Source organism: Belonocnema kinseyi, chromosome 8 (genome assembly GCF_010883055.1).
Source record: "Belonocnema kinseyi isolate 2016_QV_RU_SX_M_011 chromosome 8, B_treatae_v1, whole genome shotgun sequence".
NCBI lineage: Eukaryota > Metazoa > Arthropoda > Insecta > Hymenoptera > Cynipidae > Belonocnema > Belonocnema kinseyi.
Window position 1 is genome coordinate 135,966,236 of NC_046664.1, and position 21,383 is coordinate 135,987,618.

General features: G+C 35.6%; 1 protein-coding gene across 5 annotated transcripts in view; it reads left to right on the forward strand.

Moving 5' to 3' along the window:
• Nucleotides 1-2,054: 2,054 nt before the first annotated feature.
• LOC117178774 (probable deoxyhypusine synthase) overlaps nucleotides 2,055-21,383 on the forward strand; it is a 178,163-nt gene continuing 158,834 nt past the window's right edge. The window contains exons 1-2 of one of the 5 annotated variants that reach the window (XM_033370239.1): nucleotides 2,055-2,138; nucleotides 2,360-2,566. The gene's annotated coding sequence lies outside the window, so the exon portion shown is untranslated. The other 4 variants (XM_033370238.1, XM_033370237.1, XM_033370240.1 and 1 more) reach the window with 4 other exon arrangements.

The window sequence follows — 21,383 nt, forward strand, 5'->3', positions numbered from 1 at the left end:
TATAAAATATATGAAACAGAAATATAAATTATACATTTAATTTTCTCTCTGGTATCTATTAAAATAACCATGTCTTACAAAGCGTGGATATTTTACGTTTGTAATGAAATGTTCGCAATTTAATTTTAATTTAAGTGGTTCTTGTCCAAGCTAAGTTTACCATCAGTGCGCCTTGAAGGTGTGCCGAGAGTTGCTTACAGCGCTCCAAGTGGCTCTTGGCAAACTATATGGGAGGGTGCTATTTACAGGGAGCGGTGGGTAGAAGGGAAGTGACTTTTTTCGCCGGACGCGCCGTCTATATTTATGGCGGGTAACTAAGCTCGCACCGCATCTACGTTTATAATATCTTTGGCTAGACACAACTTTTTTGAACTTAGAAAAATTTGAAGTTTTTTGTCGAAAACATAACCTCAACGAACACTAGAATGGCGGCGCCAAGATATTTTAAGAAAATATTACCCCCACTTATGCCCCTACAGTAGAGCCATCTACAAGGAGGTGGATAAGTACAAAAGTATATGTGATCACATGCGCCCATGGGAGTCGACCCAGCCTGAAGAGTTCTTTTCCCAATGATAATATTTTTGATACAAAAATAATAATGTTAACTATAGGGAAACGATCCAAATACAAAAACACTCCGGGCTTCCATAAATTCCATGAGATGAGCATAATTTTACACGTTTACAAGTAAATAAAAATAATAAAAATCATCCAATTGTAGCGCAATGTTCTTTTTTTTTTGCAACATGATATTAAAGAATTTTATTTTTAAGTGCCTTCTGGGACACAGGTAAGTAAATAAGTTTTAAATATTGTTATATTTGTTCATTAAAATATTTGTCATTAATATATTTTTTTATAAAAACCGGTGAATTATTCTAACCTAAAAAGCCTTCGTAATTTGCTGTTATTTTTTACATTTATATCAATTTTTTGTGATTATTATTATGAAATATTGATCAATTTAATATTTAATAGCTGAAAACCTGTGCATATGTTTTTATAATAAATTTTGGAAAAAAATTGTACCTAATAAAATATACACTGAGAAGCCAATTTCATTATAATAAACTTATGTACCTGTACGAATTTTTAAAGAGTGACGCCAAAATAGGCTGTTTTTCGCCTATTTTTTGGAACTCGCTTGTAACCCGATGAAAAAATATATTACAGGTATCAAATTCCTCGTCATTAAAAATCAAAGTGAGCATCGCTTTAGGATTTTTTATTTAAAAAAAACTCTATTTAGGGGTTGAGAAGACCGCAAAAAAATAAACAAATAGGAAATAACACTAATTATAAAATCATTTTTCACTGTATTTTTTCTATAAAATAAACCTTATAAAAGTAAAATCACGTATTTTAAGTAAAATCACGTATTTTCTTCATTGATCAGAGGTCGATGTGAAAATTAATTGTATAATTAGTGGTATTTCCTGTTTTTAAAATTTTTTTGGGGTCTTCTCAATCCCTAAATAGAAGTAATTTTTGGAAATTTTTAAGAAACGATCTGCGATGCTCATTTTGATATTTAATGACGATTAATTTGATAACTTTAACATATTTTTTATCTTTTTTCATCAGATCACTAGGGAGGTCCAAAAAAAAGGCGAATTTGGCGTCACTCTTTATGACAAGGAATGTTTGCAATCGGGACCAAGTTAGGTGTATTTACACGCCTGCCGAATGCAGACGGAAAATGTATCTTCCTCTCATTCTACCATGTGACAGTGCTACGCATTTATCGCACTCTAGATTTTTCTCTGTTTTTCCGTTGAGTGAAAATTCTAGAATGAGATAAATGCATGGCATCGTCATATGGTAGAATGAGAGCAAGATGCATTTTCCGGTTGAAAACGACAGGCATGTAAATCCGTTAGAGGTTACATTTGTGGAGGGAAACGGGAACCCCAGAACGTAAAATGTCTTATACGCCTAATTTAAATCACGTGAAACTAGGCATGTAAACTACCTAGTAATTTACCCTAAAAAACTATGTAAATTACCTAGGGTATTTTATTTTCCCATCCCTGTTCGTGCCTTTAATTTTCACGTCCATGACATGACTCGTGATGGACGGCTATGTACTGTAGTGGTGGAATAAGGAGGTTAATAGTGATTCTGTGATTTAATTGGTATGCATACAATTATGACCGACTGGTTATCTTATTCTTCAAAATTGATTATAATAATTCAAATCAATTATTTGATTATCTTTTGCATGATAACAATTTACAGTTAATTCTGAATTTTATTTTCAAAAATATTCTAAATGTATGTTTAAGATTACGTTTAAAAACATAATTAAGTCTCATAACATTTACTTTCAATTCTAACTATGTAATTTTTTTGCTAGCATCTTGCAATAAGTAAAATTGTGCGACAAAAAGGGTCCTAACCACTGAAATATCGGTTCGGAGAATAATGAAAAAGAGAGTTTGCCTGGATTTGAATTTATGATACTGTAAAGGAATCAATTGTCGACGAAATGGGCTACCTCAAAGTTTGCTATCTTTCTGACAAATTAAAACTCCTATAAATTTAAAACTTATTTGACTGGACAGTAAGTTTATGGAACTTCCATTTGTGTTTATATTTTTTTTTCATAAATTTAGAATGTGATACAAAAGTGCAAGTAGATGACCCAGTAAGCTTGACGTTAAGATATTTCGTTGAATCAAAATATTCAGAAAATTATGTTGGGAAGGATAATATGTCTGTTGGCAGAGATGAGGTGGGAGCGTGCCGATTCCATACACTCAATTTCGAGTGATTTTCCTCAGCGCCCGTTCTACACCTAAGCTTTTGCGAACTAAAATCAAAATGCCGCTAATACACCAAGCCGACTTACGAACTAAAATTAGATTAGTCAAGTTAGACGTTCAAAGTAAAAAATCTCAGAAACCGGCGGATTTACACCGATTTTGATGAAACTTTTTACATTGTGTTGCTAAATATGTCTTGTAAAATTTAAAAAAATCTGTTCGCTAATTTAAAAATCCTTTTTTTCTTTAAATTTCCAAAAATCGATAAAAAACTGGAATAGTTTGAATAAATTAAGTTATAGAGCAACGAAAACACTGGATACGTATATTGAAGTTGCTCATTATTAATTTCGCGTAAACAAATTCAGTACCCTGCTGTGACGGTCTGAATGAAAATTCACTTTAATTTAATTTTGTCCTGACACAGATTTGTAGACCTGGTCAGATAGTCTATTAAATGAAACACAAGTTGCAGCCGTAGCTGTCAGACAAGGAATGAATCTGGAGCCGAAACCTTGCTGCGACGGTCCCACGCTGAAAGCTTACACTACTGCCCTTATCATATAGAAAGGGAGGGGATGATATCTATCTACTCTTCGCCTGCGAAACTGCTCTTTTAGAACAATGCGCTTAGAAAGCTAAAACATTTTGACCTATTCTTTCTAGCTGCACACCTCCCCTGTTAGAGTGAATTTCTCCCGAAATTCTTTGTGCTTTCATAGCTTACTTCCTTCTAAACTTAATAGGTTTATTATCTAACTTACTCTCTAAGTCAATCATAGAAGCGCTCGCTGGTACGTAGGCGGCAACTTGTATTATTTCGTTGTTTATCTTATTGGTCGTACAACAAAAATTCATGCAGAGGCTAGGAAGACATTTCTCAATTAATTCGTAAACTCCGCATTAATAAATTGCAAATATTGAGATAAGGATTAACGAAGTATAGCCTAAGTAAGAAAGAATTTTCGTTGCCTGTTCTTTCCAAGAATGAGATCTTCTAATACTCTGTACTTTACTCAAAACATTTTCTATCTCATCCAAAAATTTTCCGGCTGATTTTAATTCCTGGTCATTTATTTGTCCTTTCAAAGGACATTTCTTACAAGATTTAAATCGGATTCCGAGAATGGGATTGTAACGTTTTTTCGGTATGAAAAATTCTGCGTTTTTATTTTTGTTTTGCTTAATTTTACAATAGTGTATTCGGTATGTATAATGCAGTTATCTAGAGCTTTAATTAAAGTTACTCCTGTTATTGACTTTTCATAATTTGAATTTTCGCAGTAAATGTGTATGGTCTCCTCCTTGTTTGGAAACATTATGACACCCTGCTCGTTTTGTAAAATGTAAAATACCATTTGATCAATAATGATTACATGTATCTGACATATTTTGTTGTTTATAATTTTAACCCTGTTCTTTATCAGTTGCGTTTCGCAGGATTTAGTTTCTGCTAGGAGATAACTAGGATTCTTTCTTTTACAAATTTCTGTAAATCCAAGTAATTTACAGTATGATCAGTATGAATTTACAGTATGAATTTACAGTATGAATTTACTGTATGAATTTACAGTATGAATTTACGTTGATCATTACATCATTTTCATTTGGGATTACGGTGATAAAATTATCCCCCTTGCGTAGTGGTATCGGAATTAAGTGATTTATTTTGTAGAGTTCTTTTTCTAAAATCGGCATTTCAATTGAATAAACAAATTTACTATTTATCAATAAAACAGTTATTTCGGCAATATCAATCAAGTATTGATAATTTTCCTCTACTAACTGAATGCCATGCTTTTCATCGTTTACTTCTTCAAATTTTTTTAAATCCCTCTATAAGTGTAGTCGGAGGTAAAATTTGGGAATGTAATATTCCGTGTTTACTGTCATTTATTGCATCGATTAATAGCGATACGTCTTTACTTAATTCTGATACAAGAATGGTCATGATTGTGATCTGATTAGCCATTAATATGTTTTAGATATTTTCATTAGTCTTATTGGCTAACTTGTTATAATTATCTATAATGTTTTTATTTTGTATAAACAAGGAATCTACATCATGTGCGGCCGAATTTAAAATAGTCCTAATTACGTTAGTTTGATTTTGTAATGACATTTTTAACCTTTTGTTTTGGGAATACAGTTGATCAAGTTCGTGGTTGATATAATTCAAATCACTTGCAGATAGTCTACCGAAAAGGGTCTTGGATATGCTTCCAATTAAATTAAAAGCTCCCCTTTTATACCGATTCTTTCCTAATAACTAATTGAGCAAAAATGTTTGAATATTTAATCTTTTAATTCGGGATTTTAAGGTTTCCAGTTCAAATTGTTCTAAACATTGATTACATCGTTCGGAGACGGATCTATACAAGAGACTAAGTTCGTATCTTTTGTCAATGCCGTGTGTGTCGACGGACGAAATGAGTCTCCATGTAGTGTGATAGATTTTTGCTGTACCAAGGTCCTCAGCTAATATAGTGGATCCATCGAGTGAAGTGAGGGTCACGTTAGCAGATGTGATCGAGAGAAATGATAACAGTATCCAAGTGAAATTCATTCTAAAAAAGAAACAAAATGAACCGATGAAGTTATTGATAGAAGGGCTTCAACCTATTAGTGTGTACAGTGTAATGCTGATTATTGTATAAAATTGCATAATCAGAGGAACGGACAGTATTAATAAATCTCCTGGTTTGAAAAGAGGATTACTAATGATTATTTTTGCATCTTGCTGCCTTTTTAATTGTTCCTGTGTTTTTTGAATGGCAGTCCTTCCCTTTTCCAAATATTGTTCATGTCTCTTTTGTCAAATGTCTAACAATTCTTGATAGGTTAACGACGTAGTTGTTGCTAAGGCTGAAGGGAAATTGGCTTTTCTTTCAAATGTCATTTCAAATGGCGTTAAACCTGTACTCTCATGAACTGCGGTATTAAATGCTAAGCATATTAGATTCAAATTCTGGTCCCATTCCGTCTCGTTATCGGCCATGTATGTTTTTAATAAATCTTTAATTGTTCCATGGGTTCTCTCGAGGGCTCCATTACTTTGTGGATGGAAAGCAGTTGTTTTAATGTGCTTGATTCTAAAAATATTTTCCATTTTTTGAACCAATTTCGATACAAAGTTAGCGCCCTGGTCAGTTAAGATGTGCTTTGGAGAGGAAAATATGTAAATGTAATGATTTAGTAGATTTGTTAATATGCTTTTGCTCGTCGTTTCCTACAGTGCTATAAAAATGATGTATTTCGTGAGCACATCTTGGATGGATAGAATATATTTTTTTCCGCTCGTTGTTTCCGGTAATGGACCAACTATGTCCATCGCGATCTTCTCATTCGCCTGCGTCGGCATTTCCGGAATGACTGCTTCAACTTTGGGGCGAATTTGGGTTAGTTTTTCACGTTGGCATCCTTGACATTTTTTAACGAATTCGATTACGTCTTTCTCCATATTTTCCCATGATGTTTGTTCGCGTAGTGTCTTGACTGTTTTATTTTCTCCAAAGTGACCAGTGGCCACGTTCCCCTGTGATTCCCTCAACAGGTTTTGTTTCTCTTCTTCACTCAATTTTTTATCAGCTCGTTCACACAGGAAAAATGTATATTCTGTGAATTTTGTCTGTAATAGAAAATTCAAAATATCTCCGATGCGTACACGTTCCGTCATTTTTATCAAGGGATCCTCCATATGAAATTTAAGTATGTTCCAGGTTTTGTTTCTGGTGAAATCTTTAATTTTGATGTAGAGGAGTTTGACCCAGTTTCTTTCGCCATAGTCGGGTAACTGGATTCTTAGCAAACAGAAAATGTTTTGTTTGCTAATTTTAATCGAATTCTTTCCGTTGGCGACAGGTTTTATTTTTAATTTACTAGGCAGGTGGTTACTTTTCCAGTTTGCATAATCGTTTTGAATTTCCTTTTCATCCGTCGGTTCATGATTTCGCAATCTTTCAAAAATTGATTCATTATCTTCGCCTGATAATGATGGTGTATCAATCTCGTCAACTTCTTGAGATTCATCTACTTGGTTGATGTTGGCATTCGCTTCCGATTGTTCTGAGAGATTTTGATCTTGGATGGGGTGCATTCTCGAAAGCGCGTCAGCTGTCGTATTTCTCTTCCCTTTTTTATACACGACCTTGTATGTGTATGCTTCCATCTGAAATCTACACCTCATAAACCTGGATGAAGGGTCCTTTTCGTTGAAAAGCCATGTCAAAGCTTGATGGTCCGTTTGTATTATGAATTGACGTCCGAGAAGATATTGACGAACCCGCTTAACTGCCCAGACAATTGCTAATGTTTCCTTTTCGGTAGTGGTGAAATTTAGCTCAGGTTCATTCAGAATTCTTAAGATGTAACAAACTGGGTGTCCCTGTTGTGATAAAATTGCCCCCCGTCCAGCATTACTTGCGTCGGTGGTCAAAGTAAATGTGTCCTTGCAGTCGGGATATCTTAATACCGGTGTATTGTCCGGTGTCAGTGCTGTTAAAGGTTTAGCTATCGTAGAGAAGCTTTTTTTAAAATAAATTTTCGGCAATATCCAGCTAGTCCCAAGAAAGGCATAATTTCTTTCTGTTTCTCGGGTCTTTTGAAATTTTGGACGGCAGATAATTTATATGGGTTTGGTTTCAGTCCGTTTTCCGTGATCACGTGTCCCAGATATTCTAATTCCGGTCGAAGAAACTCACACTTGTCTGGTTGAAGTTTCAGTCAAGTAGACCGTAAACGTTCAAATAAGATAACCAGATGTTCGTTGTGTTCTTCGAGTGTGTTACCAAAGACAACAATGTCGTCCAGATAAGCAAAGCATATTTTTCCTAACGGTCCTCTTAATGATGTGTCTATCATTTTTTGAAATCATGCTGGAGCATTTTTAAGCCCGAAAGGCATGCGATTATAGTGAAAATGTCCTTCAGGTGTAGAAAATGCAGTATATTTTGTCGATTTTTCGTCCATGGGAATTTGATGAAATCCTGAGCTCAAATCAAAGGCTGAAAAGAATTTTGCTTTTTCAAGATGGTCCAGAATTTCGTCGATTAGAGGAAGTGGGTAGACATCTTGATCTGTTTTTTCATTTAACTTCCTGAAATCGATTACATGCCTCCATTTAGGTTTTCCCGACGCGTCGCGTTTTTTCGGAACTACCCAAAGGGGTGAGTTAAATGGTGAGTCCGAGGCTTACATTATTCTCTTAGTCAACATTTCATTGACCTGATTTGAGATTTCTTCTTTGTGGTATTCCGGATGTCGTGGTTGACGTATATTAATATTTGCTTCGTCTTTCAGGATGATTATATGTGACGCGAGAATTGTGCAGGGTAGAGAATCTCCTTGCAATGAGAAAATGTAATGATAAGAGATGGCTATCTTTTGAATATGTATTCTGTGTTCAACTTCTATGTGTTCAAGCCTCAAATTTCCATGTAATAATTTCAATCTAGCATTTAATTCATTCTGCGTAATGTAAGTTACACGCTCCTCGTTCTTGGTCGACATTGATATACTTGTACTTTATCTCTTTATCACTTAATCTCAAGTCTGATTCGATTTCGTTACTAACGGGAATCATAACCTGTAAGTCAACAATACGGTCAATGGAATTTGGAATGTAGGGATTATCTTCTATGAGAATGTGCCCCTGATTTTTGTTTGTTTTCACGCTTATCATTTTTATGGTGTTTTTGGGGATAAGGATACCGTCGTACTCCAAGGGATAGACCTTATCATCGAGCTGGAGGGAGCTGTTTGACAAGTTGAACTGATAAGAGTACAGAAATGGTGTTCCGATGATGCCTTCCTCGGGTATGGGGAAATTTTCTGGTACAATTACAAAGATATGTTCTTTCCCTTGAAACTTACACTTAGTGACCTCGCTTGTCCGGTGCTTATCATTTCCCATTAAAAACTCTTTGTCAATTAAAATTCTCTGGTGATATTTGTTAATGCAATTTCCTTTTATTAGATTTATCGATGCGTCACTATCAACTAATAGTTTTACAAGTTTTTATGCTCCGTGTAATTGTCCTCTGATAGAATATAATCTTCCAGATATTGCTGATACTCTGTCTCCGATTCAATTTCCGATTCTTTGATATCTTCTTCTTCCGTTTCTTCTTGGAGATAATTAACACGAGTCGGAGGTCGACTTGCCGAGGCTTTCGTGTGCAAATTTTTCTGTTTGGAGAAACATTGAATTTCGGTGTGTCCAGGGATTTTGCAGTGACTACAAAATAACTGGATTCTCTGCTGCAAAGGTGTGCCGTGATTTAGAGGATTGTTTAATGAAGGGTATTTTTGTTTATTTAATTGGGAGTTTAAGGTTTTAAAAGGAAATTTATTGATAGTTGTGCGAATTGTTATTTGGGGCTTAATCGTGTTTTTGGATTGGCGATTTTTACTTATTTCCGTTAACCAGACTTCGGATTGGATTGCCATTTGTTGTGCTTCTCTAACGTCGCTGGGATTTTTGCTTGAAACTCGGTCTGAAAGTTCTTCTCTTAAATTCATTATGTATTTTTCGAGAACTGTTTGCTCTTCATTTTTATGCAAATTTCTCGTTCATGTGTTAAGGGATTTTTCGACTGAACAGCATACAAAAGTTCGTGCATTCTTTGGTTGAGTCGTGCATTGAAATTCTACGTACTTTCCCCAGCTCCTTGAATTACTTGTGAGAGTTTTGTGCGATGAGTTTCTAGTGATCCGGTAGTTCCAAAATTAGTTCTAAGAGCTTTGAAATGATCATCATAACCCTGAATTGATATGAATCAAATAGATTTTTCCGCTTCTCCTTCGATTTTTTCTGCGATGATCCAGTCTAATAAAACACCTGGATTCGAGTACTGTGATTTAATTCTTACCACAAGAGCGATGAAGGGTTCCACTCCCATATCGTCTTGTCCGTTGAAATTTTTAATTAATTTGATTGCGTCTCTCGCAGGGATAGTTTCTCTTGTAGGGTTGACTTCAGTGGGAGTTGTTACTTTTTCGTTCGACAACCTTTTTAGAATCCTAGGATCAATTGGTTCAGAATCTACATGCAACGCGATTTCCCGTGAAGATTGTTGGTGGCTGCCACAGTGGATCTACTCGTTCTGGTCAGCTGTGGATTTTAGAGTCCGCAAATTCTGCAATTCGAACGGTGCCACCTTGGTTGGGTGACTTCTCGTCTTTTAGTATAATTTTCTAGACAAGGAATCACTGTGAGCCTACTTAGTTCAGCCCAGTACGTGTTTTACTGATTTTAATTCCTTTAAAAAAAAAGGTTCTTATTTATAAATTTTTGAGAATGACGTATCAATCAAAAGTATCCTGGCATGGATCGCTAATTTGTGTGACAGTCTGAATGAAAGGTCACTTTAATTTAATTTTGACCTGAAACAGATTCGTAGACCTGGTCAGATAGTTTATTAAATGAAACACAAGTTGCAGCCGTAGCTGTCAGGCAAGGAATGAATCTGGAGCCGTGGCCCTGCTTCGACGGTCCCACGATAAAAGCTTACACTCTACTGCCCTTACTATATAGAAAGGGAGGGGATGATATCTATCTACTCTTCGCCTGCGAAACTGCTCTCTTTTAGAAGAATGCGCTTACAAAGCTAAAACCTTTTGACCTATTCTTTCTAGCTTCGCACTGCCAATGAAAAGTACTAGTGAACGGCACTGGGCCGCCAGTGCCGTTTCAGTGGCTGACTGTCCTGATTTTGAGCACATAAACGGCACTGAGAAGTGATGGGGCGGTCATATAATGGTCCTATTGTATTCGTCACGTATCGGGCGGGCAGAGTTCTTTACAGTATTTATAATGGGGAAATTACGATGTCCGTGGCGGCAAGGTTTCATTGTGAATTCTTGTAGGATTTTTTGCGAGAAACACGAATATGAAAGTTTTAAAACGATATCTCGAATTGTTTTTGAGATTTCGAAGGCATTCCTGTAATTGGTCAGAGAAATAATGTAAGATCACACCCCTGCCCCCTTTCCCTTATAGAAATCCACATTAAAACTCCTTATTCTTTGCAAAAATCGCCTTTAGGAATGAACTTAAAAAATTATCTACATTAAAAACAAAATTGTTTAAATCGATAAACCGAAAACTATTCGAGATATCGATTTAAAACTTTCAGATTCATGTTTTCGCTAAAAATCCTATAGGAATCCACATTAAAACTTTGTCGCCACGGATATCGTAATATTGCCTTTATACTGATAACTTATAAACTAATATTCTATTTGGAAGCTGAATTGAAAAATGTTGTCTGTTTTGGTGTATCTAATTCCATTTACGAGATACGTTATATTCATTACAATTTTAAACATTTAAAAGAAAAGGTTAGATATCTGAAATAATCGAAACCCGTAGATTCAGAATTTCTAACCTTCTCATAGAAAATTGAGAAATTTTACAATTTTTGATTTTTAATTCCTTTAAGCTGGTCTACTTGGTAGCCTAGTCTGAGGTATAAAGGAAACTTCTACAGGCATTTAAAACCAGAATATGAGTAGCTTTAAACGAGCAGCACTGGAACGGCACTGGGCAGTGTCATTTCGGCGCGGTTTTCAGTGCTTTTTCATCGGCACGTTATGGCAGACCAAACGTTCTTAATATTTTTAAACTTAGGAAACAAAATAAATGATTAATATTTGGCATGTATATTTTGCAGACATCTTGTACATAAAATATACATTAAAAATGTAGGTATTCACCTTTCCTTTGTCGGCTATATTTTCCGAGATATCCACTCCGGGAGTAGGGGATGAGTTATACCACGCAGGTCTCACGACACCTGCCGTAGTTCATCTTTAAATGAAATGGTTTTTTTAAATGAAAATGCATAGAACTTAAAATGTAGAACCGGAAATATTATATAATTTCAGTACTGTACACTTTCATCCAGAAACGACCCTATTTTGAGATATGGGGTATGAAAAGAGCGCACGACCAGGACAGTACAAATTGACCCCTACTCCCAGGTTGGATATCTCGAAAAATACGCGCGAAAAAGGAAAACTGAATACCTTAATTTTGTATGTATATTTTATGTACAAGATGTCTGCAGAAATGTAATTTTTACCAATGGATCCTTTACTAATTAATCGTTAAAACCATTTTTTGGGATGTTTTCCACAATTCAGGGGTATTTCCACCTTTCATCCCGGGTACAAATTATTCGTTATTAACTTCTTATTCCTTTAGCAATATGCATGCCAAATATTAATTATTAATTTTTGTTCCAAAGTTTATAAATGTTAAAAACTTTTAGTACGCTATATTAAATTTTTTACCTCAAATTCACAATGAGCAACCCCAATATACATGTAAACAGTGTCTTGATTGCTCTCGGACTTTGAAGAAGATCGGAGTGTGCAAATTCACGTCCATCGTCTATTTTAGTTTGTAAACTGGCTAGATGCTTTTGGGGCGCTTTGATTCAAAAATTCTCATGGAAGAATGTCGAAGATTTTAGTGCAATTTTTATAATTTTTCAACATTAAAAAAAATTCGGAAAAATTTGAATTTATCAAAAACATATTGTACTTTTCAAAAAAAAAAATTTTAATATACAGAAGGTTTATAAAATAAAAGAAAATATAGGGTCTTATAGATTTTTAATGAAAATTTTGGAAACTCCTTAAAAGTTTTCAAAGATTACAAGAAAAAAAATTTGTTTTCTTGAGATTCCTGGTAATTTTTTAATGCTTTTTTTTAAAAGAAATAAATTTGAAAGAAAATTAAAAAACATTTTAAAACACGATTCAACATTTTAAAAAATGAGACAACTGAAAAATCCTAATTCTATAAATCTTCTTAAATATTTTTAAATTTTGACTAAAAATTAATGTTTAAAAGCAAAATATGCTTTCAAGGTTTCCTATGATTCTCAAGAATATTCTCTTGAAACCATTCGAAATTTTTAAGTTTCTAAATTTGTTATTTAAAATCTTTAAAAAACTACATTTTGTTTTAATTTTGTTGGAAATCTTCAAGTTTAAAAGAATTTTAAATCTTTTTAACCCTTGTAAATCTCTTAAAACTACTCAATTATTTCTGTATATTTGGTAACTGCAAAATTGCGTGAGTTTGTTTAAATATCTTGAAGCCTTTTAAACTTTGTTTTAAAATCTTGTTTTAAATTTATTTTCACTATGATTTAAAAAAAATTCATTTATAGGTTTGCCGAAAATCGTAAAATGGACATTAGTTTTTCAGTATGAGGAACAGGTTTCCAGTTGCAAATAACAAGAAATCGAAAGCCAGTCATGTTGGGCCACCCTAATATATATATGTTCCTGTTCCCCATACTGAAAAACTAATGTACATTTTACGATTTCCGGCAAACCTATAAATGAATTTTTTTTAAATCATAGTGAAAATAAATTTAAAACAAGATTTTAAAACAAAGTTTAAAAGGCTTCAAGATATTTAAACACACTCACGCAATTTTGCAGTTACCAAATATACAGAAATAATTGAGTAGTTTTAAGAGATTTACAAGGGTTAAAAAGATTCAGTATCAGTATCGAAGTAAGTGCTTTAGAAAAAAAATTTTAAAAAAATATTATTAGGATTATTTTTTAAGTCTCAAACATGGCTATTTTTTCTTAAAACTATGATTTTCGTGAGCTTGATTCAGGCCCTCAATATTATTTGTTATTAATTATTTTCAATTATTTAAACATTTAAAATTTGAATAATTTAACATTTTTTAATTAATAAACTGTTTTTATCGATAAAAATATTTAATAACAAAACCTTTTATATAGAAATTGTTTAAACAAATAATTATTTTCAATTATTTAAACATTAAAAATTTGAATCATTCAACATTTTTTAACTAATAAATTATTTTCATCGATAAAAATATTTACTAACAATTAGTTTTTCATAAAAATTGTTTAATCAAATAATTATCTTTAATTATTTAAACATTTGAAATGTGAAACTTCAAAAATTTGCAAACCAATGAAATGTTTATATTGATGAAAATATTCAATAACAATTACATTTCTATACAAATTGTTTAAACAATTATTTTCAGTTATTTAAAGTTTTAATCATCAAACATTTTTTAACTAATTGTTTTTATCGTTAACAACATATACCATCAATTAATTTTTTAATTAAAAATTAAAAAAAAAAATAAGCACATTGATCTTAAAAGCAAAAAATTGAATACCTTTAAACTACTCCGATCTACACATCTGAAACAAATGCTCTTGTTGAAAATTGTGAGAATTTCAGAAAAGCAGCCAGTAGACTAGGATAGGCAGAAGAAACCTTTAAATAATCATTGTATAACAGAGGTCACCAGGAAAAGTTAATATTTTCTTGAACAGTTGACGATTTTATGAACTTCGTTAGATTATTCAACCGTAAACTTTGAAAGTATGGCGCCACCTCTAAGTATTATTTAAAAATTACTTTTAAGAAATCGACATTATTTTTTCAGTACAGTAGAAGTCCGATAACTTGCCGTCCGATAAGTTTACACTTCCCTTAAAACGTCATCACACGTACGGCACGCACACTAATGGTTGTTCTTCCACTACGTGTGCCATTTTGTTAATGATTTGCGCCCATGATTTACGCATGCGCGCACCTAATATCGTGCTACTAGAGGGTGCGTCCGATAAGTCCGCAATTCCTGGAATTTTTCGCCCCTACAGCCCCGAAGTTGAAAAGTTATCGGACTTGTACGGTATAAGGAATAAGTTTCCACTTGCAAATACATTTAACACTTTAATAGCCTACTATATTTAATAGAGCTACATGTTCCGCGAAATTTTAGCAAGTAGTGTAAGCAAAAATTTTGATATCGAATGATATCTCAGCAACAAATGGTCGCACAGAAAAAATTTAAGGGCAGTTCTGAAAACTGAAATAAATGTACTGCTAAATTTCAAGTCTTCATTAAATGACTAATGTTATGTCTGATTTTTACAGTTGAATAACCCTCAAAAACCGTGCGAAGTTACATTTAGATCGGATGAACCGTTTGCTTGTTGTAAATGGTCAAACCTTGAAAACCCGGAAAAGTCCTGGATTTTTTTTTTAAATAACAGTAGACACCCTAACTTTGCTCACCCCTGATACTGAAGTTAAGTCTCTGTGTTTTAGTTGCCTCCTCCACTGCTTTGTACAGAAACGCTCCTTTGCCCACTTCTTCGTGCTTGCTGACCGTTTTAAGGAGAGGGTCTCTTCCATTTGTATGCTTTTGTTGATATGCATAACCTTTTGTGTCCCGATATCAAGGGATCTTAGCTCGTTCTTCGTCCATGGCACAACTCCAAATGAATAGAGTACTACCAGGACGGCAAGCATGTTCGTTGCAGATACTTTGTTCCTCGCCGACAGTTCGAATGTCCAAATCTGCTGGTTGTCAGGTCCTAAATGCCGCTCTGCTTTAGATTTGGAGGTTTTCTGCAAAAGTAGGGAAAGGCGAAGTGCTAGAGATAGTAGCAATAATGAAAGGCAAAAAAGGAGTGGGCTCATGGTGTCGCCCTGGAAGACACCTCTCCGAAATGTGACCTTGTTAGTTGTCGCACGATTTTTCCAGATGAGATAGAAGATCTGGGTTTCCATAGCGGCATAGCAGACACATCTATCGATGAGCAGGTTCTCCCAATTTCCTGCTACGCCTTTATTTGAGTCGTGTTGTTCATACATGTGTTGCCACAGAGGTCCTATTGGCTGAACAATCCTATCATTTAGAATAGCTGTGAAAATCTTATACATTATGTTCTGACAAGTGATTGGCTCTAATTCTTTGGGTTAACTACATTGCCCATTTTCGGCAGGAGTACTGTGCGCCCTTCCACAAACTACTCCGGAATTGGTCCCTCCGAATGTAAATATGGGGTGAAAATATGAGCTAGATACTCATGGGTTGAAGGAAAATTCTTGCACCAAATGTTCTTGATACCATCTGTTCCTGGAGCGGGACAGTTCTTTTATACCTCTTAATACTTGTTTTAACCCCTCGGTAATGATGGGTGGGCATTCATCCTCAGGTATTATGAGTAAATCACACAGCTCCTTGAAGTTATTTATGTTCTCTGAGTCTTCGTGCAGTCGTAGCTACACTTTATAGACTTCTCTACAAAATATTTCGACCAATTTTGGTTTGGGCGGGTGGTCGACAGTAACTGGGGGGTCTTGGAAGAGACACGACGGGTCAGAGAGAAACTGTTGATTTTCTCTGACCCGCCTCTCTCTTCGCTCTAGGACTTCTCTCAGCGCCAGATAGTATCAGTATTCTCTCAACAATATGCTACCTGATGTTCAGCAGCTTGTTAACTGTGCGATAACGGATCCGGAGTTCGCGCCCAAACTTTTGAACCTTGGCTGTAAAGTTCCTGCTAGATGTTACGTAGCCAGTCACACACTAATTATACACGCAACAATTGATAGTCCGCAGGCTAAATCCTTCGAAAAAATGTCCACGAAGCTTGTCATCCATTTCATCTTGATCTTTTGGCTTGAGAAAAACTTGGATGTTGATGTTTCTCCGTGTCATAAAGCATCGCTCTACCTCTACCGGATACCTGCCTGTGGTTGCTCTGAGTGTGGCCTCTCTGTCTATGTTGCCGACTAGTACTGGCTGTGGTAGAGTAGGTGCTCCGTTTACATAGCCCCTTTTTTGGAGTATTTCGGCATCGTTTCGCAGACGTTGATGCGAAAAGTGCGATAGTTCTGGGTGTTTCTCGCACCATAGAGCATGCAATCGTACCATGTGATTTTCTCGTTCAAGTACCACACTTGAATCGTAGCACCCTAGCAAGTTGTGATTTAGTCGCTCCGTTCACTTAAAAGCCACAAGATTCCGCCAATTCATCGCATGGACTCCATCTTCATTGGCTCCCCCAGCTCTAGAGTGGTAGGCATTGTTTGCTGACCCATTGTAGGGAAACCTGCGCGTTCTATTACTTTGAACTTCACTTACTATAACTATGTTTGGTGTTATCATTGTTGTGCCCGCGAAAAGCTAGGAAAAGGGGTTCGTCCATCCTTGTAGAACCCCGCATGTAAGGATAAGGCTGCATACTCTGAGAGTTCGCCCGATATCCCAGAGTCAACGTTCGAGACACCTCACCCAGGTGCCATTCAACTTTCAACGCATTTTTGGCACCTACGCTTGGCCTTTAATTCCTTTGGGACCACGCCTGGACAATTGTCCGTGACTGTCTATTAATTTTTTTAACCATATTGACCAGAAATGCCTGGTACAGGGACCCTGTATCCGCAACCCGAGGACGCGTTCGGTGGCTTTGTTATGGGCCATTCGGTTTGATTCTAGAGGAATCAAAACCGAACATTTAAAAACAATGTTTTTAAACGTATATAAATGTAAAATCATATATATATATATATATATATATATACATATATTGTCATAAGGACAACCGCAGGATTTCACCGGGAGCGGGTGCTAATATGAAAAACTGCACCCGATCCCGTCGAAATCGCGGTAAAATTTCAGCCACAACCACGTCTCACGACCGTAAGATAGGTGATTACAGTCTGTAACGGAATCAATACGACGATCCGGCAAAAGTCTCGTGCACCCTGAGAACACGGAGCGACTCACGGACGACCGCCTTCTGCATTTTTCCCGCGAGTGTTTTAGCATATTGTTCACACGCAGGGATGCTTTTCAGGATACTAATCAGTGAAAGCTTGGCACCTCCAAGAGTGCCGATGATAAGGACGATTAGTTTGACAGAATATTCGGGGTAAAATCGTCGCCACTCCCTTATGAGGTCTATACCTCTCTTTATTTTCATTCTCCTCGGCATGATGTTTTTGTCAGCTCGCGCCGAAAATTCGATAAGGAACATGGTTCGCTCCTCGAAGTCAAGAAGAACCATGTCAGGCCTCGAGTGTGCAACAGAAACAATTGTCGAAAATATAAAGTTCCAGTATATGCGGCACTTCTCATTCTCGACAATTGACTCGATTTCCCAAGGAGCATTTAGAGGAACGATATTAAGGTTGATGCCGTGAGAGTGAGAGAGATGGTAATAAAGCAGTCTTAGTGCCGCATTATGCCTCTAGATGTAAGTTGTTCCCGCATGAGTTAGACAACTAGATAGTATGTGTACCAAATGCTCGGAGATTATCCTTTATAGATGTCACATCCTGAATGCGGCTCTAACCCAAATTCCATTCCTATTTCCTTTGTAAATCGTTCGACAATCCCTAAAGCTAGATGTAGTTGCTCTTTGTTTTTAGCTTTGATCTTAAGATCGTCCATGCCAAATACATGGGTGACCTTGTACTTTCGATCTACAGGTTTGCCGCAATAGTGCCCGTCGGACCTTGTTAGTTGTCACACGTTTTTTTCCAGAAGAGACAGTAAATCTGGTTTTCCAAAGCGGCATCAATCTCTCTATGCACCTCATGATTTGCGGATGAACCTTTAAGCTTTCCAAAACACAGATGATAAGTCTATGGGTGGTCGAATCGAAAGCATTCCGGTAATCATTCCAGGCCATTGATAGGTCACGCTGGTAGTATGCTGCATCTTTGGAGACACATCTATCGATGAGCAGGTACTCCCGACATCCTGCTACGTCTTTCTTTGAGTCTCGTTGTTCATACATTTCTTGCCACACAGTTTCAATTGCTCGAACAATCCTATCATTTAGGATAGCTGTGAATATCTTATACAGTGTGTTTAGACAAGTGATTGGCCTGTAATTCTTCGGGTCAGCGAAGTTGCCTATTTTCGGCAGGAGTATTGTGCGCCCTTCCACCAACCACTCCGGAAGCGGCTCTTCCGACTTTAAATATGAGGTGAAAATACGGGCCAAATGCTGATGGGTTGAAGGAAACTTCTTCCACCAGAAGGTATTGATACCATCTGGGATGAAGAACTCTTCATCCCTCTTAATACTTTTTTCACCTCTTCGGTAGTGATGGGTGGGCATTCTTCATCAGATGTTATGAGGTCTTGGAAGAGTCGAGATGGGTCAGAGAGAAACTGTTGATTTTCTCTGACCCACCTCTCCCTCTCTCCGCTCTAGACTTCTCTTAGCGCCAGATAGTATCCGCATTCTCTCGACAATATGCTGTCTGATGGTCAGCAGCTTTGACTTGTTAAGTGTGTGGTGACGGGACCGGAGTACGCGCGCGAACTTTCGAACCTTGGCGATACATAGCCCCTTTTTTTGCAGTACTTCAGCATGATTCCGCAGACGTTGATGCGAAAAGTGCGATAGCTCCGGGTGTTTCTCCCAACACAGAACATGCAGTTGTGCCATGTAACCTCGTTCAGGGGCCACACTCGCATCGTAGCACTCTAGCAAGTCATTATTTAATTGCTCCGTCCACCTAAAGGTCCCGAGATTCCGCCGATCCATTGCATTGAATCCATCTTCACCTGAGCTTGGGGGTTAATTCCTTTGGGAATTAGTATAAGAAAGCGAATTGACAACGGTAAATATCACCTTGGTATTACTGTATAAAATAATGATTTTTTATATCTGCATAAAATCATTACATATTAAAATTAGCACTTTACATAGAGTTTTCAAGTAATTACAGAAATATTTGTTAAGTTTCATTTATTACGTATACGCCACGATTAAAGAAAAATGACATTTTAATACTTAGGACCGATAAACTATGCTTTACCTAAGATGAGTGATGGATATAAAGGTGTTTATTGGGTCGACAAGTGTATGCATATAAAAGACTCAATAACCACATTTGCATGTACAAAAAAAATTTCTGGATTAAAAGGTACGTAAAAATTCTTTACATAACAAATTAAAAGTGATGTAAGGTATAAGAATGGTAATTTACAACGGAAAATACATCTTTGGTATTATTGTATAAAATAATGATTTTTTTGTCTGCAAAAAATCTTTACATATAAAAAGTAGCACTTTACATAGAGTTTTCAAGTAGTAACAGAAATAATGGTTAAATCTAATTTATTATATATAAGCCACAATAAGAGAAAAATATAATTTTAATACTTAGGACCCGATAAACTACGCTTTACCTAAGATAAGTGATGGATATAAAGGTGTTTATTTTGTCGACAAGTATATACATATGAAAGACCCAAGGACCAGCTTTCCATGTATAAAACACATTTTTGGTTTAAAAAGTACGTAGAAATTTTTTACATAACAAAATAAAGTGATGTAAGGTATAAGAAAACTAATTTACAACCAATAGGTATAATTTCTTTACACCTATGACTCAGTTTATGTAGGTTGTTATCCATAAGTTCTACGATGCACAGGCTATCTTTTCGTTGCCGTTAAGTATTTGGCTAACTTCATTTAGCTAAGTTTTCAGGCGGAATAAATAACCTATTATTTTTCGAAACATTTCCTACTAATTAAAAAACTACAGCATTCTGTATTACAGTCTGTAATGTAATTTAGTCTCCAATAACTTTGAAACGAAGATATTTTGAAAGATTGTTATTTCTTTTAACACTTCTCGCGTTTAATGAATTTCATAAAATATGAAGCTGGGCTTATTCTTAACGGTGACGAAAAAATAGCCTATTCTTCGTAGAACTTATCGTGATAAAATGCGAATTAGATACGTAAGGGTGTTTAGCAGGTCGCCCGTTGCTGTCAGATTTTGATGAAGGAAAACGCTATATTCACTTGATGTGAATCGTTGTCAGCTTCTTGGACTATCAAATGACATTACTTGACCTTAGAGAATATCAATACGGATTTCCGAAAAGTCATCTGATTCATCATTTCTATGGACAACGATCAGCCGATTTGTCCCGCGCATTTGATAATATAATGATTTTTAAACTTATATATTCAAAGTCGCTTGCAAGATCTAATATTAGTAATAGGACGTTCGATTTTTTAAAGCCATAAACTCATTGGCTGTCTCCTAAAATGTTTTTATACCCATTACCAATAAACACCGTTTAATGTCTGAATGTGACCCAATAAACACCGTTAAATCTCTATAAAATTCATCCTAAAAAAACACTCGTTTATAATTAGTTTTTTGACTTTTGAAAACGTGAATTTGATTGGAGTTCTTGTGTTATTCATGCTAAATAAGTTTAACTGCTCAACATTTTGTTTAACATGTCATTTTGATGCTTTCAATTTGACGGCCTGATAAATACCGCTTTATATATATTTCCGCCCACGCGTTTAGACATACGGTTAAAAACTAAAAAAAAAGTAGTCAACGCCTCAGGCCACTGTCCTCCATTGATCTCATTAGGAAAATCGTATTTTCTCGCCGACCCAATAAACACCGTTTAATGTCTGAATGTGACCCAGTAAACACCTTTAAAACTCTATAAAATTCAGCCTAAAAAGACACTCGTTTATTATCATTTTTTTGACTTTTAAAAACGTGACTTTGATTGGAGTCCTTGTGTTATTCATGCTAAATAACTTTCACTGATCTACATTTTGTTTTACATGTCATTTTGATGCTTTTAATTTGACGACCTGATAAACACCGCTTTATATATATATTTCCGCCCACGCGTTTAAACATACGGTTAAAAACTAAAAAAGGGTAGTCAGCACATGAGGAGACTGTTCTCGATTGATCTCATTGGGCAAAATCGTATTTTCTCGGCGACCCAGTAAACATTGTTT